Source organism: Gadus macrocephalus, chromosome 7 (assembly GCF_031168955.1).
Source record: "Gadus macrocephalus chromosome 7, ASM3116895v1".
Classification (NCBI taxonomy): Eukaryota; Metazoa; Chordata; class Actinopteri; order Gadiformes; family Gadidae; genus Gadus; species Gadus macrocephalus.
The window spans coordinates 1704692-1723883 of NC_082388.1; the positions used below are offsets into that span (position 1 = coordinate 1704692).

The window sequence follows — 19192 nt, forward strand, 5'->3', positions numbered from 1 at the left end:
ATAATATTACAATACCCTGTGAATTGCATAAGGATCGATGTGAGCTCATGAATATTCATGCACAAAGGCAAACTAATTGGCTGTAGTCGTGTTCTGAGACACGGCAGCGAACCGGCAACTTTCAGAAATAGAAGAGGCAAGTATCGTAAACGAAGTGCCGGTTTGGGGACGGTTCCGTGCCGTGCCGGTGCCGTATCCAGTGGAATAGCCTACGTTCACTTTAATGGTTTCCATTATTTTCGGCGAGCGATTCGCTGCCGTGCCGCTTCCGTGCCGATTCCAGTGGAAATTGGCCTTTATAGTTTGCCCCCTCGCTCTGGTAACGTCCCGGACGTGTAAAAAAAACAACGAAGCTCCGAATACTGATTTAAGCTTCAAATACTAATTTTCCGAACGAGTATTCGAATATTCGAATTATTCGGGCCAGCCCTAACGAGCTCTGTTGAATAGTTTCCTGTGGAGAAATGTGTTTGAAGGGAAGTCAATTTTTGTGGGTGTTTGAAGAGTTTTCTTTGTGTTTTTGTGATGGCTTATTTAAGTAAGGGATAATGTGGGCGAACAGGACGCCAACGCCAAGTGGAGGGCCTTGCTTCGCCCTGAAGGGGCTTAATGCTACGGCCACACCCAACGCGTCACTCACGTTTGGGGCGTCGAATATCGGCATTTTTGCATAGGGAACCATTGGTATAGACCCTTTTACTGTTTGTATACAATGATGACGTAGAACGCATGCGCGCGCAGTCTGGCAACAGAAGTATGGCAGAGATCGACAGCTTGTCAAGCTATGCGAGGGAATTATCAACACAAGATCGCGAATTTTACTTCAACAAGTTGACTTTGACAAATGGTGTCCGACTTCCACATCCGTGTACTATTAATGAGTGGGTTGAAGACGTCAGCAAGTGGCCGAATATACAGTGGCCAGATATACTTATTACACGGGTCTTTTCAACGTTCCGTTCACTTGCATGTGCACTTCACAACTTCCGGAGGTGAATTATTTTTATAAGCCCCTTCATGGCGAACAGGACACCTCCGCTGCGCGTCGGTGTCCTGTTCGCCCTGTCGGGGCTTATTTTCTCGATAATGACGTTCTATACATTATCCCTTACGTATTTAATAGAGAAACCGAGCTTGTACACCAGAGAAATTGCGAGCCTATAAGTCACTGGATGATGCTTATGAATGTACAGAACGTCAAATACCATGACATAGACTCTGAGTTTTATGGGGTGAAATCAGAATTTTGTATTATGTCCTCATTCCAGTCAACACGTTTAATTGCCTGCAGCCACAGACGCCGCCGGTTGCTCTTAAATGGTTGTGATCCTGTCGGAATCCTATACAACTTTAGTCCGCCGGTGGAATATCGATTCTGACAACCATATACGCAACAACCAGACATTTTGATGCTGGAAACCTTTTTTGATCCACTTTTAAACTCTTGCTAGTCAGTTGCTACCTCGTGTGTGAGTCAGAACGTAGACGCGTTACACGCGTTGCAGCGTCGCGTTAGGGGCATTAGACGCGGCAGACGCACGTAATTACGCACTTAAACGCAGTAACGCGCCCAACGCACCAACGCACGGAGTTCAAAAAATTTAACCTTCAACGCTTCAACGCGTGGTGCTTAGCCGCGATAGCCAATCATCGTGGAGCGACAACACATTGATCCGACGTCTCAATGGTCCGAAATATTTCCCATTAGATCGACTTTTTTTATCTTTTTATCTTTTATCTTTTATCTTTTTCTATGATATGCTGGTATGGAAATCTGAATGTAAAGGATAAAGCCTCACTCGCCAAAGTAGTGAAGGCCGGTGGCAAAATCATAGGTGCCAAGCAAAGCAGTCTAGCAGACCTGTACAATAGATTTGTCCACAAAAAGGCAGAATCAATTTTATCAGCAAATGGTCATCCTCTTCATCCTGAGTTGTTACCTTCTAAGTCACGTTTCAGATTCCCTGCAGTTAAAATCCAATAGATATAGACTCTCATTTGTTCCCAGTGCCATTTCTCTACTGAGCTCTGGGCCGACATGGTGTTTTTGGTGCAGTGTGAGGTATGATTACCTGCTGTATGAAAGGTACTCCATGGAGAGCAGAAAGTGTTTCCTGTTTTTCATTTTTTATTTTATTTGACACATAGTAGTTATTATTGTTATTCTGATTTACATGGGTATGTCATGCAGGGATGCTTATCAGCATGCCTGTATACACTCTGCACTATCTATACTATCTGCATGTAGCCTATGTTTGGTCTGTCATGTTGTACTTTCTCTCCTATGTTGTCTATTGATGTCTTGCTGCAAACAAAATCGCCCTTAGGGGACAATAAAAAGCTTTAACTTAACTTAACTTAACATGCCAATATGCCGACGGTTCAATGTTCCGAAAATGGAACCAATTGGTCTGTTTTTCCGACTTTTCAAAAAGGAGGCGCATTAGGCCGACGGTTCAATATGCCGAATAGGCCTACATATAAAGAGTTTTATACCTCGCTCTCTCTCGCTCTCTCTCACTCTCTCTCCAAAATACAACATAGGCCTACATATCACGTTCACGATGAATATTGGAGAGCAAAGTGACAACGCTTCACTTCATTTCGACACGGTGTTTCAGCACCATGGACAGAGAGCATAGGTCTAATTCTCAACACACACACACACACACACACACACACACACACACACACACACACACACACGACTAAGTACACGGTATGAGGTATAAGTTTGACTAAATCAATACCAGTGAAATTATTTAGGCTAAAATCCCACTGTAAACACAGTAAACAACACATATAGGCCCACACACAGCTACTAAAGATAGAAATTGTATTTGTTTTTCACTCACCGTTTGACTTCTTTACGGGAAAAGTAGAGCAGGGCCGAGCTCTCTGAGTGGCCAACGACGTGCGTCGCGACCTAGGTCGCATTGGTCGCGACGTAGGTCGCATTGGTCGCGACGTAGGTCGCTTTGGTCGCAGTGTTGGTCGCTCGTCTGGCTGCCGTTTTCTCGTCTGGCTGCCGTTTTGGTCGCTGGTTGGCTCGGTCGCTCAAAGTCTATGGGCGGTCCTTAATCAGTTAATTTGCATGTTATTAACGTTTTTTTTTGCGACAGTTGAAGTACCAGAAAGGGCGAAAGCTACCTACAGCTCTTTATTGCTAATATTGTTTTAATATTTCTATATTGAAGTACAGTTTAAAATGATAAAATAGTTGGTCTATCAGTATCAATATAATGTGTTGTAATTTGGAGCGTATTCAAATAATGAATTTTATATCTTATATATCATCATCATCATCGCCTACTACCCCTTCTGGGGCTTAGGCCGCAAACAAGAGTTCTCCATGCATCCCGGTCCTGGGCCAACATCTCAAGCTGTCCCCAAGTGTAGCCCATTTTCTTGGCGTCCGCCTCCAAGTCTCTACGCCAGGTGTTTCGCGGCCGACCTCTCTTTCTTTTCCCTTGGGGATTCCACTTGAGGGACTGTCTTGTGGTGTTTGTGGCTGGTTTACGGAGAGTATGGCCTATCCATCTCCAACGTCGTTGGAGGATCTCTTCGTCCGCTGGCTTTTGGCTGGTACGTTCCCACAGTTCTTTGTTGCTGATGGTGTTAGGCCAGTGGATCTGGAGGATTCGTCGCAGGCAGGAATTGATGAATGACTGGATTTTGTTTGTTGTATTCACCGTAGTCCTCCATGTCTCAGCACCGTAGAGTAGGACTGACTTCACATTGCTGTTAAAGATCTTGATCTTTGTTGTGATGGCCAGGTCTTTTGCGCTCCAGATGTTTTTTAGTTGGAGGTACGCAACTCTGGCCTTGCCAATCCTGACTCTCACATCTGCATCTGTTCCACCCTGCTTGTTGACAATGCTGCCAAGGTAGGTGAACTCCTCAATCTCCTCCAGAGCTTCGCCTTCCAGCATGATGGGTGCAGTGTTGGCAGAGTTGACTCTCATGACTTTGCTCTTCCCTCTGTGGATGTTGAGACCGAGGCGAGCAGAGTTGGTTGCGATGGTGCTGGTCTTTTCTTGCATCTGCTGCTGGGTATGAGAGAGAAGGGCCAAGTCATCTGCAAAGTCCAGGTCTTCGAGCTGCGCCCACATTGTCCACTGTATGCCGTTTTTCCTTCCTGCTGTGGATTGCTTCATTACCCAATCCATTGCCAGCAGGAACAAGAATGGCGATAGTAGGCACCCCTGTCTCACTCCAGTTTGTACACTGAAAGCACCGGTAGGTTGTCCCTCGTGGATCACTCTGCAGGTCATTCCCTCATAGGTGTTTCTGATGATGTTAGTTAATTTCTCTGGCACTCCGTAGTGCCTGAGAAGCTTCCAGAGGGTCTCCCTGTCCACACTATCGAAGGCCTTCTCGTAGTCGATGAAGTTGATGAATAGCGGTGAATTCCACTCGAGTGACTGTTCCAGGATGATGCGCAGTGTAGCAATCTGGTCTGTACACGATCTGTCTTTGCGGAAGCCAGCCTGCTGGTCTCTAAGCTGGGGGTCGATCACATCTTTCATCCTGTCCAGTAAGATCCTGTAGAAGACCTTTCCTGGGATGGAGAGTAGCATGATCCCCCTATAATTTCCACAGTTGCTCAGGTCCCCTTTCTTTGGCATCTTCACAAGATAGCCCTCCTTCCATTCGCATGGGATGTTTTCCTCTTCCCACATCTTCTTAAAGAGAGGGTGGAGCATCTCTCCCATGGTCTCTGCGTCCGTCTTCAGTGCCTCGGCCGGGATGCTATCTGGTCCTGCAGCCTTGCCGTTTCTAAGTTTTTTAATGGCTTTCCTGATCTCCTCCCTTCTTGGTACACTGAGGTCTATTGGCAGATCCCTGTCTGCTTGTTGGATGTGTGGTGTGTCTTGTGGGGCTGGTCTGTTGAGAAGTTCCTCAAAATGTTCCAACCATCTTTTCTTCTGTCCTTCCTCCCCCATTATTGGCTTTCCCTCTTTGTCCTTTACAGGTCTTTGAGGTTTACTGGTCTTTCCTGCCAGCTTTTTGGTGGTGTCATACAGGTCCTTCAGATTCCCATGTCTAGCTGCTTCTTCTGCTTCTAATGCAAGGGCCTCTATGTAGTTCCTCTTGTCGGTCTTCAAGCTTTTTTTCACGTTCTTATTTGCTTCCCTGTACTCTGTTTGTGCCTTTACTTTCTCTGCTCTTGTACGACTGCTGTTAAGAGCTGCCTTCTTTTCTTTCCTCTCCTTCACCTTCTTTATTGACTCTGCTGATATCCAAGCCTTGTGGTTATCTTTCTGTGGTCCCAGTGCTACATTGCAGGTTGTAATTACCGTTTCCTTTACCACCTTCCACATCCCATCTATGTTTCTTTCCTCACCTTCTTTATCTAGCTCTTGCAGGGCATGAAACTTGTTCTTTAGCTCGATCTTGAATTTTTCTGCTGCTGCTGGATCTCTTAAAAGTGCTGTGTTGAATTTCTTTCTCTGGTTCTTCTCACCTGTCCAGTTTCTCCTCAACTTTAATTGGACTTTGGCAACGAGAAGATGATGGTCTGATGCTACGTCAGCTCCTCTTCTGACTCGTACATCTAAGAGGGACCTCCTAAACTTTTTGGTGACACATACATGGTCTATTTGGTTCTCAGTGGAGAGGTCCGGTGATACCCATGTGGCTTTGTGTACTCGCCTGTGGGGGAAGACACTTCCTCCGATGACAAGGTTGTTATTTGCACATAGTTCTGCGAATCTCTCTCCATTTTCGTTCATCTCGCCTAGACCATGCTGCCCCATTATCCTCTCATAGCCTCTGTTGTTACTTCCTATTTTTGCATTAAGGTCTCCCATTAAGATGGTAATATCTCTTTCTGAGTATCTCTGGATGATGGTCTGTATTCTGCTATAGAATTCGTCCTTGCTCTCTTCGTCACTATCGTTGGTTGGGGCATAGCATTGAATGATGTTCATGTTTATTCTTTCCTTCTTTGTTTTGAATGTAGCTGCTATTGCTCTCGAGCCATGTGCCTCCCATCCCATGAGTGCTCTCTGAGCAGCCTTGGACAGCATCAAAGCGACTCCCTGGGTGTGGTGTGCATTGTCCTCCTCATGGCCTGAGTACAGCAGCAGCTCTCCTGTGGTAAGCCTCTTCCGTCCAGAACCCGTCCATCTTGATTCACTAATTCCGAGTATGGCAAGGTTGTACTTGTTCATCTCGGTGGCAACTTGTGCGGTCTTTCCAGCTTCGAACATGGTCCTTACGTTCCATGTACCGATGGTGGTTGTAACACCGGTTGAGAGGATGGTTTTCGGCAGAGTGGCTTCCAGGTGCTTCTGGCTTTCACCACCCTGCGTCATAAATCCTTCTGACGAAGGTCCATCTTCACTCCGGGGCGGGATATCTTGGTTTACTCTTGTTTGCGTTTCTGTAACAGGTATTGTTTTATGGGGTGGGGTTGTTAGCCCCACGCCTAACCCCCAACCTGGAGGACCAGGTGTTGCCTTTAGTCGGACCTCTACCCTAAAACCTGCCCGGCTTGGTAAGACCTGCCAGGGGTATTACCCCCGCCGGTATAGCCTCCAGGGTCACGGAAGTACACAAGCCTCCCCACCACGGCAAGGTAACAACACAGAGGAGAGGATATTAGTTGTAATTTGGGGCATATTGAAATAATGTATTTTCGAAATAATGTATTTTCGAAATTATACATAGCCTATTTTTTTTGTTAAATGTCATTAAGCCTAATAAAGTATAGGTACAAAGTTCTTTGTTATAGAGTTATATTGTTTAATAAAAGTGCAACGCGAAAAAGTCAATGGCACAGTGGTACAAGTGGTAGTGGCCCTAGGTTGGTAATCATCACAATGGCTGTTCGATACTCATCACGATCAGGTATATATTTACTATTTTACTCAAACTCGTACTCGTAATCGGTCTCTTTCATTTTAAAATTTTTGTATGATTTAGTACGATGGTATGATAATCATACGACGTAATGACGGGCAGCAACGCCTGGCTGGTATCGGCTGGCTAGCTGCGACGACAGGCCAGCCGCTGGCTGCCGGCCGCTGGCCGCTGGCCACTGTCAGTGTCATAAAAACGTACATACGAATAATATATAGCTTAGATATTGATAGACCAATATGCCTTTTTATAATATATATAAATAAATAGGCCTTTTGGTCTATCCATCTATAATTAATTTTAAATTAACTTTGTAATACAGTGATGGTACGAATTTGTATTGATTATATTGTATAGCCTATTGGTTTTTAAATGTCAAAGACTAATAAAATATCCTATGAAGCAAGTTATAATGTAATATAGTTCTATATAAGTGTAACGGTGTCTATCATAAAAGCCACAGTGGTGTAATCTGTGAAAAGTGTGACGTATGAATCATGAAAGCCACAGTGGTGTAAGTGGTAGCGATGCTTGGTTAGTAATCAAGGGGTTGTGGGTTCGAATTTATTCACAGTCAGATAGATTTTTGCTCTTTTAGTCAAACTTATTGACGCAATCGGCCTCTTTCATTTTAACACTTTAGCAGGATTTAGTACAATGTTATGATAATTATACGACGTAATGACGGGCTGCGACGCTGGCTGGTGTCGGTTGGCTGGCTGCCGCTGGCCGCTGGCAACTGCCGCTGGTCGCTGGCCGCTGCCGCTGGCTCTGGCAGGCTGACCGACTAGGTCGCGACCATAAAAGCGTCGCGACCCTTTTGGCGGCAAATAGGTCGCAACTAACCAGAGGTATGGCTGAATGAGCGACCTGTGGCAGCCAGCCATTGTCACCATGGCTGCTACCACAACCAAAAGCCTATGTTATCAGTTAACATGTCATTGAACAGAATAAATATACGTGCGTCAGTATAATAAAACGTACATTCAATAATATCTACCATATAATCAATACAAATTCGTACGCATCACTGTATTACAAAGTTAATTTAAAATTAATTATAGATGGATAGACCAAAAGGCCTATTTATTTATATATTATAAAAAGGCATATTGGTCTATCAATATCCAAGCTATATATAATTGTATGTACGTTTTTATTACACTGACTCACGTATATTTATTCTGTTCAATGAGATGTTAATTGATAACATAGGCTTTTGGTTATGAAAGCAGCCATGGTGACAATGGCTGGCTGCCACAGGTCGCTCATTCAGGCATACCTCTGGTTGGTTGCGACCTATTTGCCGCCAAAAGGGTCGCGACGCTTTTATGGTCGCGACCTAGTCGGTCAGTCTGCCAGAGCCAGCGGCAGCGGCCAGCGACCAGCGGCAGTTGCCAGCGGCCAGCGGCAGCCAGCGGCAGCCAGCGGCAGCCAGCGGCAGCCAGCGGCAGCCAGCGGCTGGCCTGCCGTCGCAGCCAGCCAACCGACACCAGCCAGCGTCGCAGCCCGTCATTACGTCGTATAATTATCATAACATTGTAGGCCTACTAAATCCTGCTAAAATGTTAAAATGAAAGAGGCCGATTGCGTCAATAAGTTTGACTAAAAGAGCAAAAATCCATCTAACTGTGAATAAATTCGAACCCACAACCCCTTGATTACTAACCTAGTATCGCTTCCACTTACACCACTGTGGATAATAAGATTAACATCGTTACACTTATAAACAATTACACCACTGTGGCTTTTATGATAGACACGTTACACTTTTTATAGAACTATATTAGGCTACAATATAATTTGCTTCATAGGATATTTTATTAGTCTTTGACATTTAAAAAAGAAAAGGCTATACAATATAATCAATACAAATTCATACGCATCACTGTATTAAAAAGTTCATTCAAAATTAATTATAGATGGCTAGACCAAAAGGCCTATTTATTTTTATATTGTAAAAAGGCATATTGGTCTATCAATATCTAAGCTATATATTATTGCATGTACGTTTTTATTACACTGACGCACGTAGCCTATATTTATTCTGTTCAATGAGATGTTAACTGATAACATAGGCTTTTGGTTGTGGTAGCAGCCATGGTGACAATGGCTGGCTGCCACAGGTCGCTCATTCAGCCATACCTCTGATTGGTTGCGACCTATTTGCCGCAAAAAGGGTCGCGGCGCTTTTATGGTCGCGACCTAGTCGGTCAGCCTGCCAGAGCCAGTGGCAGCGGCCAGCGGCCAGCGGCAGTGGCCAGCGGCCAGCGGCAGTGGCCAGCGACCAGCGGCAGTTGCCAGCGGCAGCCAGCGGCTGGCCTGTCGTCGCAGCCAGCCAACCGACACCAGCCAGCGTCGCAGCCCGTCATATAGTTATCATACCATACCATCGTACTAAATCATACAAAAATGTTAAATGAAAGAGGCCGATTGCGTCAATAAGTTTGACTAAAAGAGCAAAAATTAATCAGTCCGTGGAGAGAATAGAACACCGGTCTTCAGGATCATTAACTTAGCGTCACTACCACTTGTACCACAGCTTGCGCCACTATAGCATTGATTTCAAACTATTCTTCTTATATTAAAGTATATCGCTCTATAACGAAGAACTTTGTGCATAATATACCTTATTAGGCTCAATGACCTTTAACAAAACAAATATATAGGCTATATATAAGATATAAAATAAAATAAAATAAATTATTTGAATACGCCCCAAATTACAACTTATGTATTTTATTGATACTGATAAACCAACGATTTCATCATTTTAAACTGTACTTCAATATAAAAATATTGAAACAATATTAGCAATAAAGAGCTGTTGGTAGCTTTCGCCAGAGAGCATGGCTTTCTGGTACTTCAACTGTCGCAAAAAACCCGTTAATAACATGCAAATTAACTGATTAAGGACCGCCCATAGACTTTGAGCGACCGACCCAGCCAGCGACCAAAACGGCAGCCAGACGAGCGACCAACCCAGCGACCAATGCGACCTACGTCGCGACCAATGCGACCTATGTCGCGACGCACGTCGTTGGCCACTCGAAGAGCTTGGCCCTACTGGAAAAGTATTAGTCCTTGTATAACGTGCGCTTCATAAATTCACCTCTTGTGACCGTTCAAGCCCACAGCAACAGTCTGGCTTGGTGAAGTGCACTGCTGGAACTTAGCCTACATCGTCTTTTATTTTTGGTTTCATAATCACACATGTTGAAATGCCTCCTTTTGAAAAGTCGGACAAACGGCCCTTCGGACCAATGGGTTCCGTTTTCGGAACATTGAACCGTCGGCATAGCGGCATGTCGATCTAATGGGAAATATTCCGGACCATTGAGACGTCGGAATTACGGCATGGCACCTGCTGATCAACACTACGAATGCTGGAAACACACCAGACACACCATGGGTAGTTATTTAACCCGATTATTGTTATTTATATCCGAGATTATTTAAGCTAACCCGATCTAAGCTCTATCATGCACCCAAACACGGCGGCGTTTGGGTTTCCTACCTCAGACTCCTAAATCCAGCGCAGCCACAGGCGCGTTGGGCGCGTTGAACCATTTTTGTGACACACAATGATCAAGCGTCAAGTTAGGCACGTTACTCGCGTTATCCAACGCAAGTAGCGCGTTTGGTGTGGCCGTACCGTAATTTCAATCATGACGACGTTCTATACATTATCCTGCTTATTACACGGCTACTTGCCAAAACGAAAGAAATACTTCACACGGCCTGTCTTTTTTTTTTTTACTATTACAATTCATAGTGCTGGTCAGCAGAGAAATAGTCCGCCAAAGACGTTGACGTAGCTTTGCAACCAAATACGCTTGGGTTGAGAAGTTACCGTACCACTTGCTGAGTGGTACCAAAGACTTTTAGTTGTCTTTGGTACCCATTGAGGTGAATCAGAGCAACGGTCAATTATTGCATTGAGAAGAGCCGTGTGTTTGTTTGTGTGTGTGTGTGTGTGTGTGTGTGTGTGTGTGTGTGTGTGTGTGTGTGTGTGTGTGTGTGTGTGTGTGTGTGTGTGTGTGTGTGTGTGTGTGTGTGTGTGTGTGTGTGTGTGTGCAACCCAGTCGCCAAGAAAAAACGTTGATGGTGTACGTTTCCATGAACACTGGATACGTAGCATTTCAACGTAGCATTTCAATTCCCTCAAATATTATTACTAAAGAACCGTTTTCCAAAGAACGAAATGTAAACCAATGCATTCTGAATGGGAGTGTTTCTCCGATTTTTCCATGCTACACAGAACGAAATGTAAACCCATGCAAATAAAGACTTCATGGTCATTGTGAGAAGGTGAAATCCTCCCCCTTCTCACTGTCTCGCGTTAGAGCAATTAGTATTATTATTATTATTGTGTGTTTGTGTGTATATATAGATATATTAGATTGGGCTGTTGTAAAGTTGGTCTTCCGTCCCGGTAGGGGGCAGTATGGTAAGAGCTTTAGGTGAAGAATGTTCCCCCCCAACTAATGGTCTGGCCCATACGGCCTTGATTGGGCCAATTGGCATTTCCCTAGTTAAGGGCTGCTCATTTGGTGTTTGGGGGCTGAAGGTGGTGCTGGCTTGACGTGAGGCCAGTACGAAAGGTTATGATATCCTATGTTATGTATCTTAGTTTTGTTTGCTGACCGATGCAGTCATTTCCTTTTCGTTTGGAACGTTGCTATATTTTTGTGTGAATGGTTTGGAGACATTAAAACTTCACTTTTTTCTTAGTCCTCTGTCCATTGCCCTCATTTTTGCCCACACTCGGAATTCCCAGTTGGCCGTATCCCAGATACGTGGGGCGACCACGCCGGTCCCTCACAGTCATAATAATTTAAATATCATTAATCTCCTGAGTGTGTTGGGTGGTATTCTATTTTTTTCAACGGGGCTGCATCCAGTCAATTGACCGTCATGGTTGCTATGGTGGTTGCTATCGACCGCCCCCTCTAATCCTTACATGGCTCTAAAAACCACGCGGCAAAGGAGCTGCCGTAAATTGTGTTGTTTTTGTCGTAAACTGGGGTCCGACGGTTAAAAAATAGACAGATATTCCGAGGTATCCTTAAAAGGCAGCTTGGATGTTTTTATTTTCTGCAGTTTAGACTTCTTCTATAACCTATTTTTTAAAGCAAAACACCAAGTTCATTGATTTAACGAGGCAGGGTTATTTGAAACAATTTATTCAATAAATATTTGTGAGAGGTCATTCCTTCTCCTGAGTTTGCTTCCTATTTATGTCTTGTGTACACCCCTACTGTCCAAAAGCATCCCCCCCCCCCTCCCCATATGGATTTGGAGAGTTGTTGCCACGTCCCAGTGGTGGAAGTATCATATAATATGAAAGAGGGCATTCAATTATACTCCAATGATCAATTAGGAGGCCGAAGCCCTAAAGGAAGTGATGCAATAGGTGACTCAGGCGAGAACATTTAAGTAAACTGTACCTTGGGGTCTCTTATATATCAAAGGGGGTTTCAAAGGACGCATACGCTTCAACCAGTGGCTCCAGCCCTACAGGAAATGACTCAGCAAGTGCTCCATCTCGTTGCACCTGCACCCAGCGGCTCGCTTGCAAGATTTTGGCCTGAAGTTCTTCCCAGACCTATACCCTAACAGTCCAACATGCATATCTGAGAATCAGGCCTCTCTTCAATAATGACAAAATGTTACGAGAGAAATACAGATTCACTTTTTGTTATCTCATAAGCGGCGTGGTGCCGGCTCCTTTTGACCTTTTGACCCCAGACTTCAAAGACGTGGCCACAGGCCAGCTGTGTCTACACACATTAAGCCACAAATGTACACCTCCATCCCGCAAAAAATGGGGCCTAGAAACTAACCTCTGTCTTATGTACATTGACTGTACTGTTGGAGGTCACGCCCCTTTTCCGGCCTTTTCGAGATAGCTAGGGATGCTAAAATGTTTACACACATTTCCCGGGGCCCCGAGAACGACATATCCAAGATTTGTAGTTCTAGCCCATAGAGAAAAAAAGTTTTCCCAAATGGACTGTCATTTGGACAAAGCCCCTTCAGAAGTGTTGCCTGCGAGACCTACTGGTTCAGAATGTGGTGGAAAAACAGTTTTTGAGATAGGAAGGTCCTACCGCCCTGGAATTTGAATACCATATTCTAGGGCCTAACTGGGACCCCCGCACCGAAACTTGGCCCGGTCGGACCCCGAGAGTCCAGGGGGCCTGGACTTTCATAATCTTCGCTCGGTGAATGTAAAGGATGTTTGGTCGGATGTTATGACGAAGAATCATAATGTGAATGCGAATATTCTATTAATGTCTTGATATCATCTTTCGTCTCAACATTTCTGCTGCAGCCGCTTAAAGTCTCACTCCGAGAACCTTAAAATATGAATCAATCCATTAGAAGTATGAAAATATCTTCCCGGTGGTGCAACAAACAAGGTGTCCTTTGACATCTACGTTTCGAGACGATTGCAACAGTGCCACACATGATTTTATTTTAATATGTTTCGGGGTAGTAATTAGCTGTCGATTTTGGAGGCCTTTATCAATAATGACCAGCTATAGATTTGCTTCCCGATGGAGATTTTTGACAAATTACATGTTAATTAGCATCTACACGTTAAGCTGAGTCCAATGAGATCAAGCTCGCCCTCTTGCTACACCGAGATAATGTCCTAGACCTAGGTGTACCATGTAAAATACATGTTACCATTAGCTAGAGTGTCATGCTTGGTGTCATTGGACTCAGCTCAACGTGTAGATGCTAAATAACATCATTTGTCATTTGTCACAAATTTTTATCGGGAAGCAAATCAATAGCTGCTCATTATTGATTAAGGCCTCCAATTTCTACCATTAAACATGTTCGAATATGCTCATGTGTGGCACCGTTGCAATCGCCTGGAAGCGTAGATGTTGAAGGACACCTTGTTCGTCCTCCTACGCCACCGGGAAGATATTTACATGCTTCTGATTGACGAATGAATTGATTCAGCTATTCCCCCAGAAGTCTGGGGTCAAAAGGTCAAAAGGAGACGGCACCAGCCCCGTTGAAAAAAATAGAATACCACCCAACACACTCAGGAGATTAATGATATTTAAACTATTATGACCATGAAGTCTTTATTTGCATGGGTTTACATTTCGTTCTGTGTAGCATGGAAAATCGGAGAAACACTCCCATTCAGAATGCATTGGTTTACATTTCGTTCTTTGGAAAACGGTTCTTTTTATTTATTTTCAGTTTTTGAGGAGGTGCTTCAAAGATGCTAATTTTTCTGCAATAATCCAAAATCCAATGGAAAAACCCGTTGGCTTTTTGTCAAGGGAACCCAGGGCGAAGCTAACTTCCGGGTTGGCCAACATACGTCATCCCTCCACCAATCTACTGTAAAAACAAATGTTCAAGTTTAATGATAATGCATGAATTTATTCTTTATTCTGCCATAGTATTTATTTAGGGGGGGGGGGGGGTGGTGGATCCAGATCTCGGGCAACAGTGCAGGGTTGCCAGGTCCTGCAAAAAACGTGCTGCCCACATACCGTTCAAAATCCACCCAAAATGTCCTAGAAGCATCCCAAATAAAAAATGATATTATTGGCCATTTTGGCCAACGTTTTGAAAGTAATAATATTTGAGGGAATAATTTTTTGTTGTTGTTTTAGCAGCGAAATGCACCGTGTGTGTGTGTGTGTGTCTGTGTCTGTGTGTCTGTGTGTGTCTGTGCGTGCGTGTGCGTGTGTGTGCTTGTGTGTGTGTGCGTGCGTGTGCGTGCATGTGTGTGTGTGTATAACACGCTATTTTATGTTGAAATGCGACTTAATCCAGTGTTCACGAAACGTACACTGTCAACGTATGCTTTTGGCGACTGGGTTAGCTCTCAGATATACGTGTTTCTAACAAGATGATATCATTAAAAGTTACATAAAGTAACAGTTTAATAACACAAACGCAGGAAGCATGTGAGCTGCTAGTTTAGCGAAAGCAGCGTCCCTAACAACCTGACGTCGTTGAAACATGCGAGCGAGCCGATCAAATCCTAATAAAGAAGATTATGCAAGTAAAAAGTATATTTCTCGCTAGAAATGTTATTAGAAACACGTTTAACGGTGAATCGGTCCTAAAATATTGCATTTCCCATTCAGATAATAAAGATTAATAAAGATCATACACATTCACTGACTGAAGATTATGTAAGGAAAATGTACATTTCTCGCTAGAAATGTCATTAGAAACGTGTTTAATGGTGTATCTGTCCAAAAATATTGCATTTCCCATTCAGATAATAAAGATTAATATAGGCTACGCCGTGTTCCGGAGCCGCGGGGGATTCTGGGAATTGGGGTTGTCAGTTGACAAAAGGGGCTTTTGTTAACTTGTTTTGTTGTTAGGATTAAGTGGGGTTAATGGGTTCGGGATGTTATGTGGTTGTGTGTTGTTCTATTAACATTGTTCGTGTGTTCATTGTTGTCGACACCGTCACCGAGAGTGACGTGACCATCGTTTCGTGCAGCTGTTCCGTGTTGAAGTCTCGTTCAATAAAAACCAACTCTCGTTGTCGAGCGTTCAATAAAAACCAACTCTCGTTGTCTAGCGTGCCCCCCCCCTACAAACGTGTCTCCCCCCCTCAACAAACGTGTGTCCCCCCCCCCCCCCCCTTCAACTAACGTGTTCCCCCCCCCCCCCTACAATCGTGTCGTCGTCGTCCCCCCTCAACAAACGTGTCTCCCCCCCCCCCCCCTCCCCGGTCAACAACAGTCTACCTCCCCCCCCCCCCCCCCCCCCCCCCCCCTAAACAATCGTGTCCACAATTTGCCGCGAAAGCCGTGAAACCCAAACCCCGAAACCCGCCTCCACAGCGGCATGCGTGGATACTGTAGGTATAACACGCTATTTTTTACGTTGAAATGCTACGTATCCAGTGTTCATGGAAACGTACACCGTCAACGTTTTTTCTTGGCGACTGGTTTGCTTTATACCACTGTTAAGGGGCGTTGTCCGGCCCCGACGCGCAGCGGAGGGCCGGCGACTCCCTTCACAGTGGTATAATGAGCACATGCCACTGACTGAAGTGATCTAATGCTTTTATACAACGGCTACTGTTATGGCGAAACGAAAGTCAGAGACACACTACATTTACAAGAAACCAAGAAAGTCAAAGTAGCCGTTTTATTAAAGAATACAAAAAAGTAGTCCCTCCTGGCTGCCGCTATGCATCGACGGTCGCTATGCAACATACTTTAGCGTCCCTCCGAGAGAAGGCTCCGATAGAGCGGTTCGCCGGCAATTTATCCTATGGAGCAGTTCACTCGCCGTGTGCCTAAGCTTTCGTTAGTCTCTCCATCGCCTTGCTCTCTCCCGGAGTAACAACATTTACACCCTCTCCATCATCCAACATATGTTTTGCTCTGTAACTGTTTCTACTTCCAGGCGCGGAGTGATATGCAAACTTTCACAAAATGATCGGGCGTCATAGCAGTTATGTATACGCTCATTATACAACAGTTGGGAACCAATCAGATCGCTGGATTTAGGTCCCCCGTTGTATAATATAGTATTATTACATGGTATTATTATAGTTTGATCACATGGTATTATCATTTTTTAGTATTATCACATGGTCAGGGGTTGACACTAAGGTTTCAAAAGCACTTGCCCATCGGGCAAGTACAGGTCAGGTTCAACTTGCCCGAATGTAAAGTTCACTTGCACAAATTATAATCAGAATCGTGAACGGGCCTCTTTTTGTCAGGCACCCGGCCTGGTTTTGGGGGGGCTCAGAAAAATCATCCTAACTCAGACTGAAGCTGAATGTTAGCTTCCACACATGTTGTGTTTAAAAAATAACAAACTCCTCTTTGTTTACTTATTTATCGAGCGGTCACATCGTGCCATGAAGTGATTTCAGTCCACAGTTGCAACCTATTAAAGCTATCGCCAAGTTATATGTAGACCTGCATGATTTGATGCAAATGTACATAACTAAATGTCAGAGGTAGTAGCAAAGATATGTCTTTTTTAACTTTCAAGTTTCTTGTAGCTCTAACTGAATAATCACAATCGCGCAGTGGTGTATAAAGTACTCAAAAGCCATACTTAAGTAAAAGTACAGATACCTTACTGGAAAATTACTTAAGTAAAAGTAAAAGTCACCTTTTAGAATAGTACTTAAGTAAAAGTATTAAAGTATCTGATCTTTACTGTACTTAAGTATCAAAAGTACTTTTCTGATATTAAATGTACTTAAGTACTGAAAGTAAAAGTACAAGTAACTGCTGTTAATAAAAAAGCAAAGGGTCAGAATTTTTAGAATAATGGAGTTTATTTCAACTAACACAAACACAATAGGCAAAACTCCACAAGGCCATAAACACTTCCGGTCCAACCTACCTCCAGGACCTCCTCACCGCTCATTTTAAATCAAGGACACTCAAACCTCCTTGCAGTGTTAAAGTGTGCTATACAAATTAAATTAATTAGGTCGTGAAGTTTCTAATTTTTTGATTGAGACCTGTATGATTTTGCTTCGATTATTGTTGTTTCCCCTTCGTTGTTGATCTTTTTTGAAAACATCCTTCCACTGCATATTGCAGTCCATTTTGCCATGATCTGGATGCTGTCGCGGAGTTACTCCAAAAAAAAATCACTGACACTGACAGATATCGTAGCCCGACCTATTATCCCGCAAGCAAGCGCTGGTACACGTTACTTAATATTGATTTTGGTGTCATCCAGGATCGCGGATTTTCGGAAAACTTAAGTCCCTGCCCAAAAAGGGTATTTAAATTAGCTTTGTAGCAAAAATGGCACATATACAGCGTATTGAAGTGTATAAGATAGTGTTGTAATACTGCGTGTACAAACCAGCCTGATACAAATAGTAGAATTTTGATAGCCCTTGCCCTCGTCCTAGCCATGCATTTGTGTGTTGACAGTCGTAGGAGTTTTGATCGACGTAGCAACAGTAACTAAGCAAGGGGGCTTTGCGAACGTACGCTGGGACAGCTGATTCGCCAAACAGGCTCGCAGGCTGTGTTCTACCACAGTCCCCGACGTTATTCTCATATCTCTTATGATTCTTTTTTTTTTTTCTAAAGATGAGTTGATTTTGTAACGAGTAACAAAGGTTTCAAGGGAAATGTAGTGGAGTAAAAGTATCCGTTTTCTTCGCAAAATGTAGCGAAGTAAAAGTAAAAGTACAGAGAAATATAAGTAGTAAAGTAAAGTACAAATATCCAAAAAAACTACTTAAGTACAGTAACAAAGTATTTCTACTTCACTACTATACAACACTGCAATCGCGTTTCTAGTAGGGTTGTCAGTCACGATACTGGATTTTCTAACTTCAACACTATTCCTGGAAAAAGATCGATATTCTATACCATTTTCGATATCAGGGGAAAAGTTTTTTTCAGGAAAGAACATACCCAAAGTAAATGATTATATCTCCACAACAGATGTCATCTTTGGGCCAAAAGAAAGATTGTTGTGCAAGTGAAATATTCAATGGGGATAATACTTGGTTAAAGTGAATAAAGCCATGGAACACAGCATAAGTGGAAGATAACATTTCCACCTGAAATAATTATCAGTATCAGTTGGTCATTATCAGTTGGGAGCGCTGTCTTACTATGAGACACAAATAAAGGTAGATATCTTACAATTTTGACACTTGACACCTCTATTTAAAGTTCAGGGCAATCGAATGCACCAAGCCAAACACTCGCAAATAAATATATGGCCACTAGATTGCGCTGAAGAATATGTTTTCTGATTGAAGGCAATTTACCTATTTCCTAAGAAACCTTCTCTTATTCATTGATTGAAAAGACCACGTTAAGTTGCAAAATTTGGCCCAGATACTGGATAATCTGTTTATGGTGGTTTTATTCGATCAGAATCAACTTTGTGGACAAAAATCACGAAGGTAATACTTCATTTTTGGTTGTTAAAAGAAAAGGGGATGTTTCTTCTTAAGTTGTTATTTGCGAGTTTTAGTCACAGAATGATATATGGTTTGGACTGTTGGAATAAGTGGAGGCTCAGCTTTCATGTAATATATACAGTAGTTTGTGAGGGTCCAATTTCGTGAAAAAGATCGCTATTGCTGTGTGCATGTGCACAGTTATGAAACCCAAAACCGTGTTCTTGACTTTCCTTGATAATTTGCCTCAATCCAAAGTACTTCCAAACTGCACTCCTCCATCACTACTCCATTTAACTTCTACCTAAACCGTTCGCGGAGGTGCTGCACTTGAGATGCTAGCTGTGTTGGCTAACGTTTAGCACTGCCAGATAGGGCGATATGGACAAAATCTTATATCACGATATGAGTAAT

At 43.5% G+C, this 19192-nt stretch overlaps 2 protein-coding genes and 1 long non-coding RNA gene across 22 annotated transcripts in view; 2 read left to right on the forward strand and 1 right to left on the reverse strand.

Annotated features, from left to right (window-relative positions):
* The window catches only part of LOC132460630 (NACHT, LRR and PYD domains-containing protein 3-like), a 521671-nt gene that overhangs the window by 284097 nt on the left and 218382 nt on the right, over positions 1 to 19192 (reverse strand). The gene's annotated exons all lie outside the window — the stretch shown is intronic.
* Positions 1 to 19192, forward strand: part of LOC132460633 (NACHT, LRR and PYD domains-containing protein 12-like) — a 272380-nt gene that overhangs the window by 152842 nt on the left and 100346 nt on the right. The window lies entirely within an intron of this gene.
* Positions 8803 to 9511, forward strand: LOC132460778 (uncharacterized). Its single transcript, XR_009526434.1, has 2 exons — positions 8803 to 9097; positions 9145 to 9511. It is a non-coding gene; the product is annotated as an uncharacterized LOC132460778 (long non-coding RNA).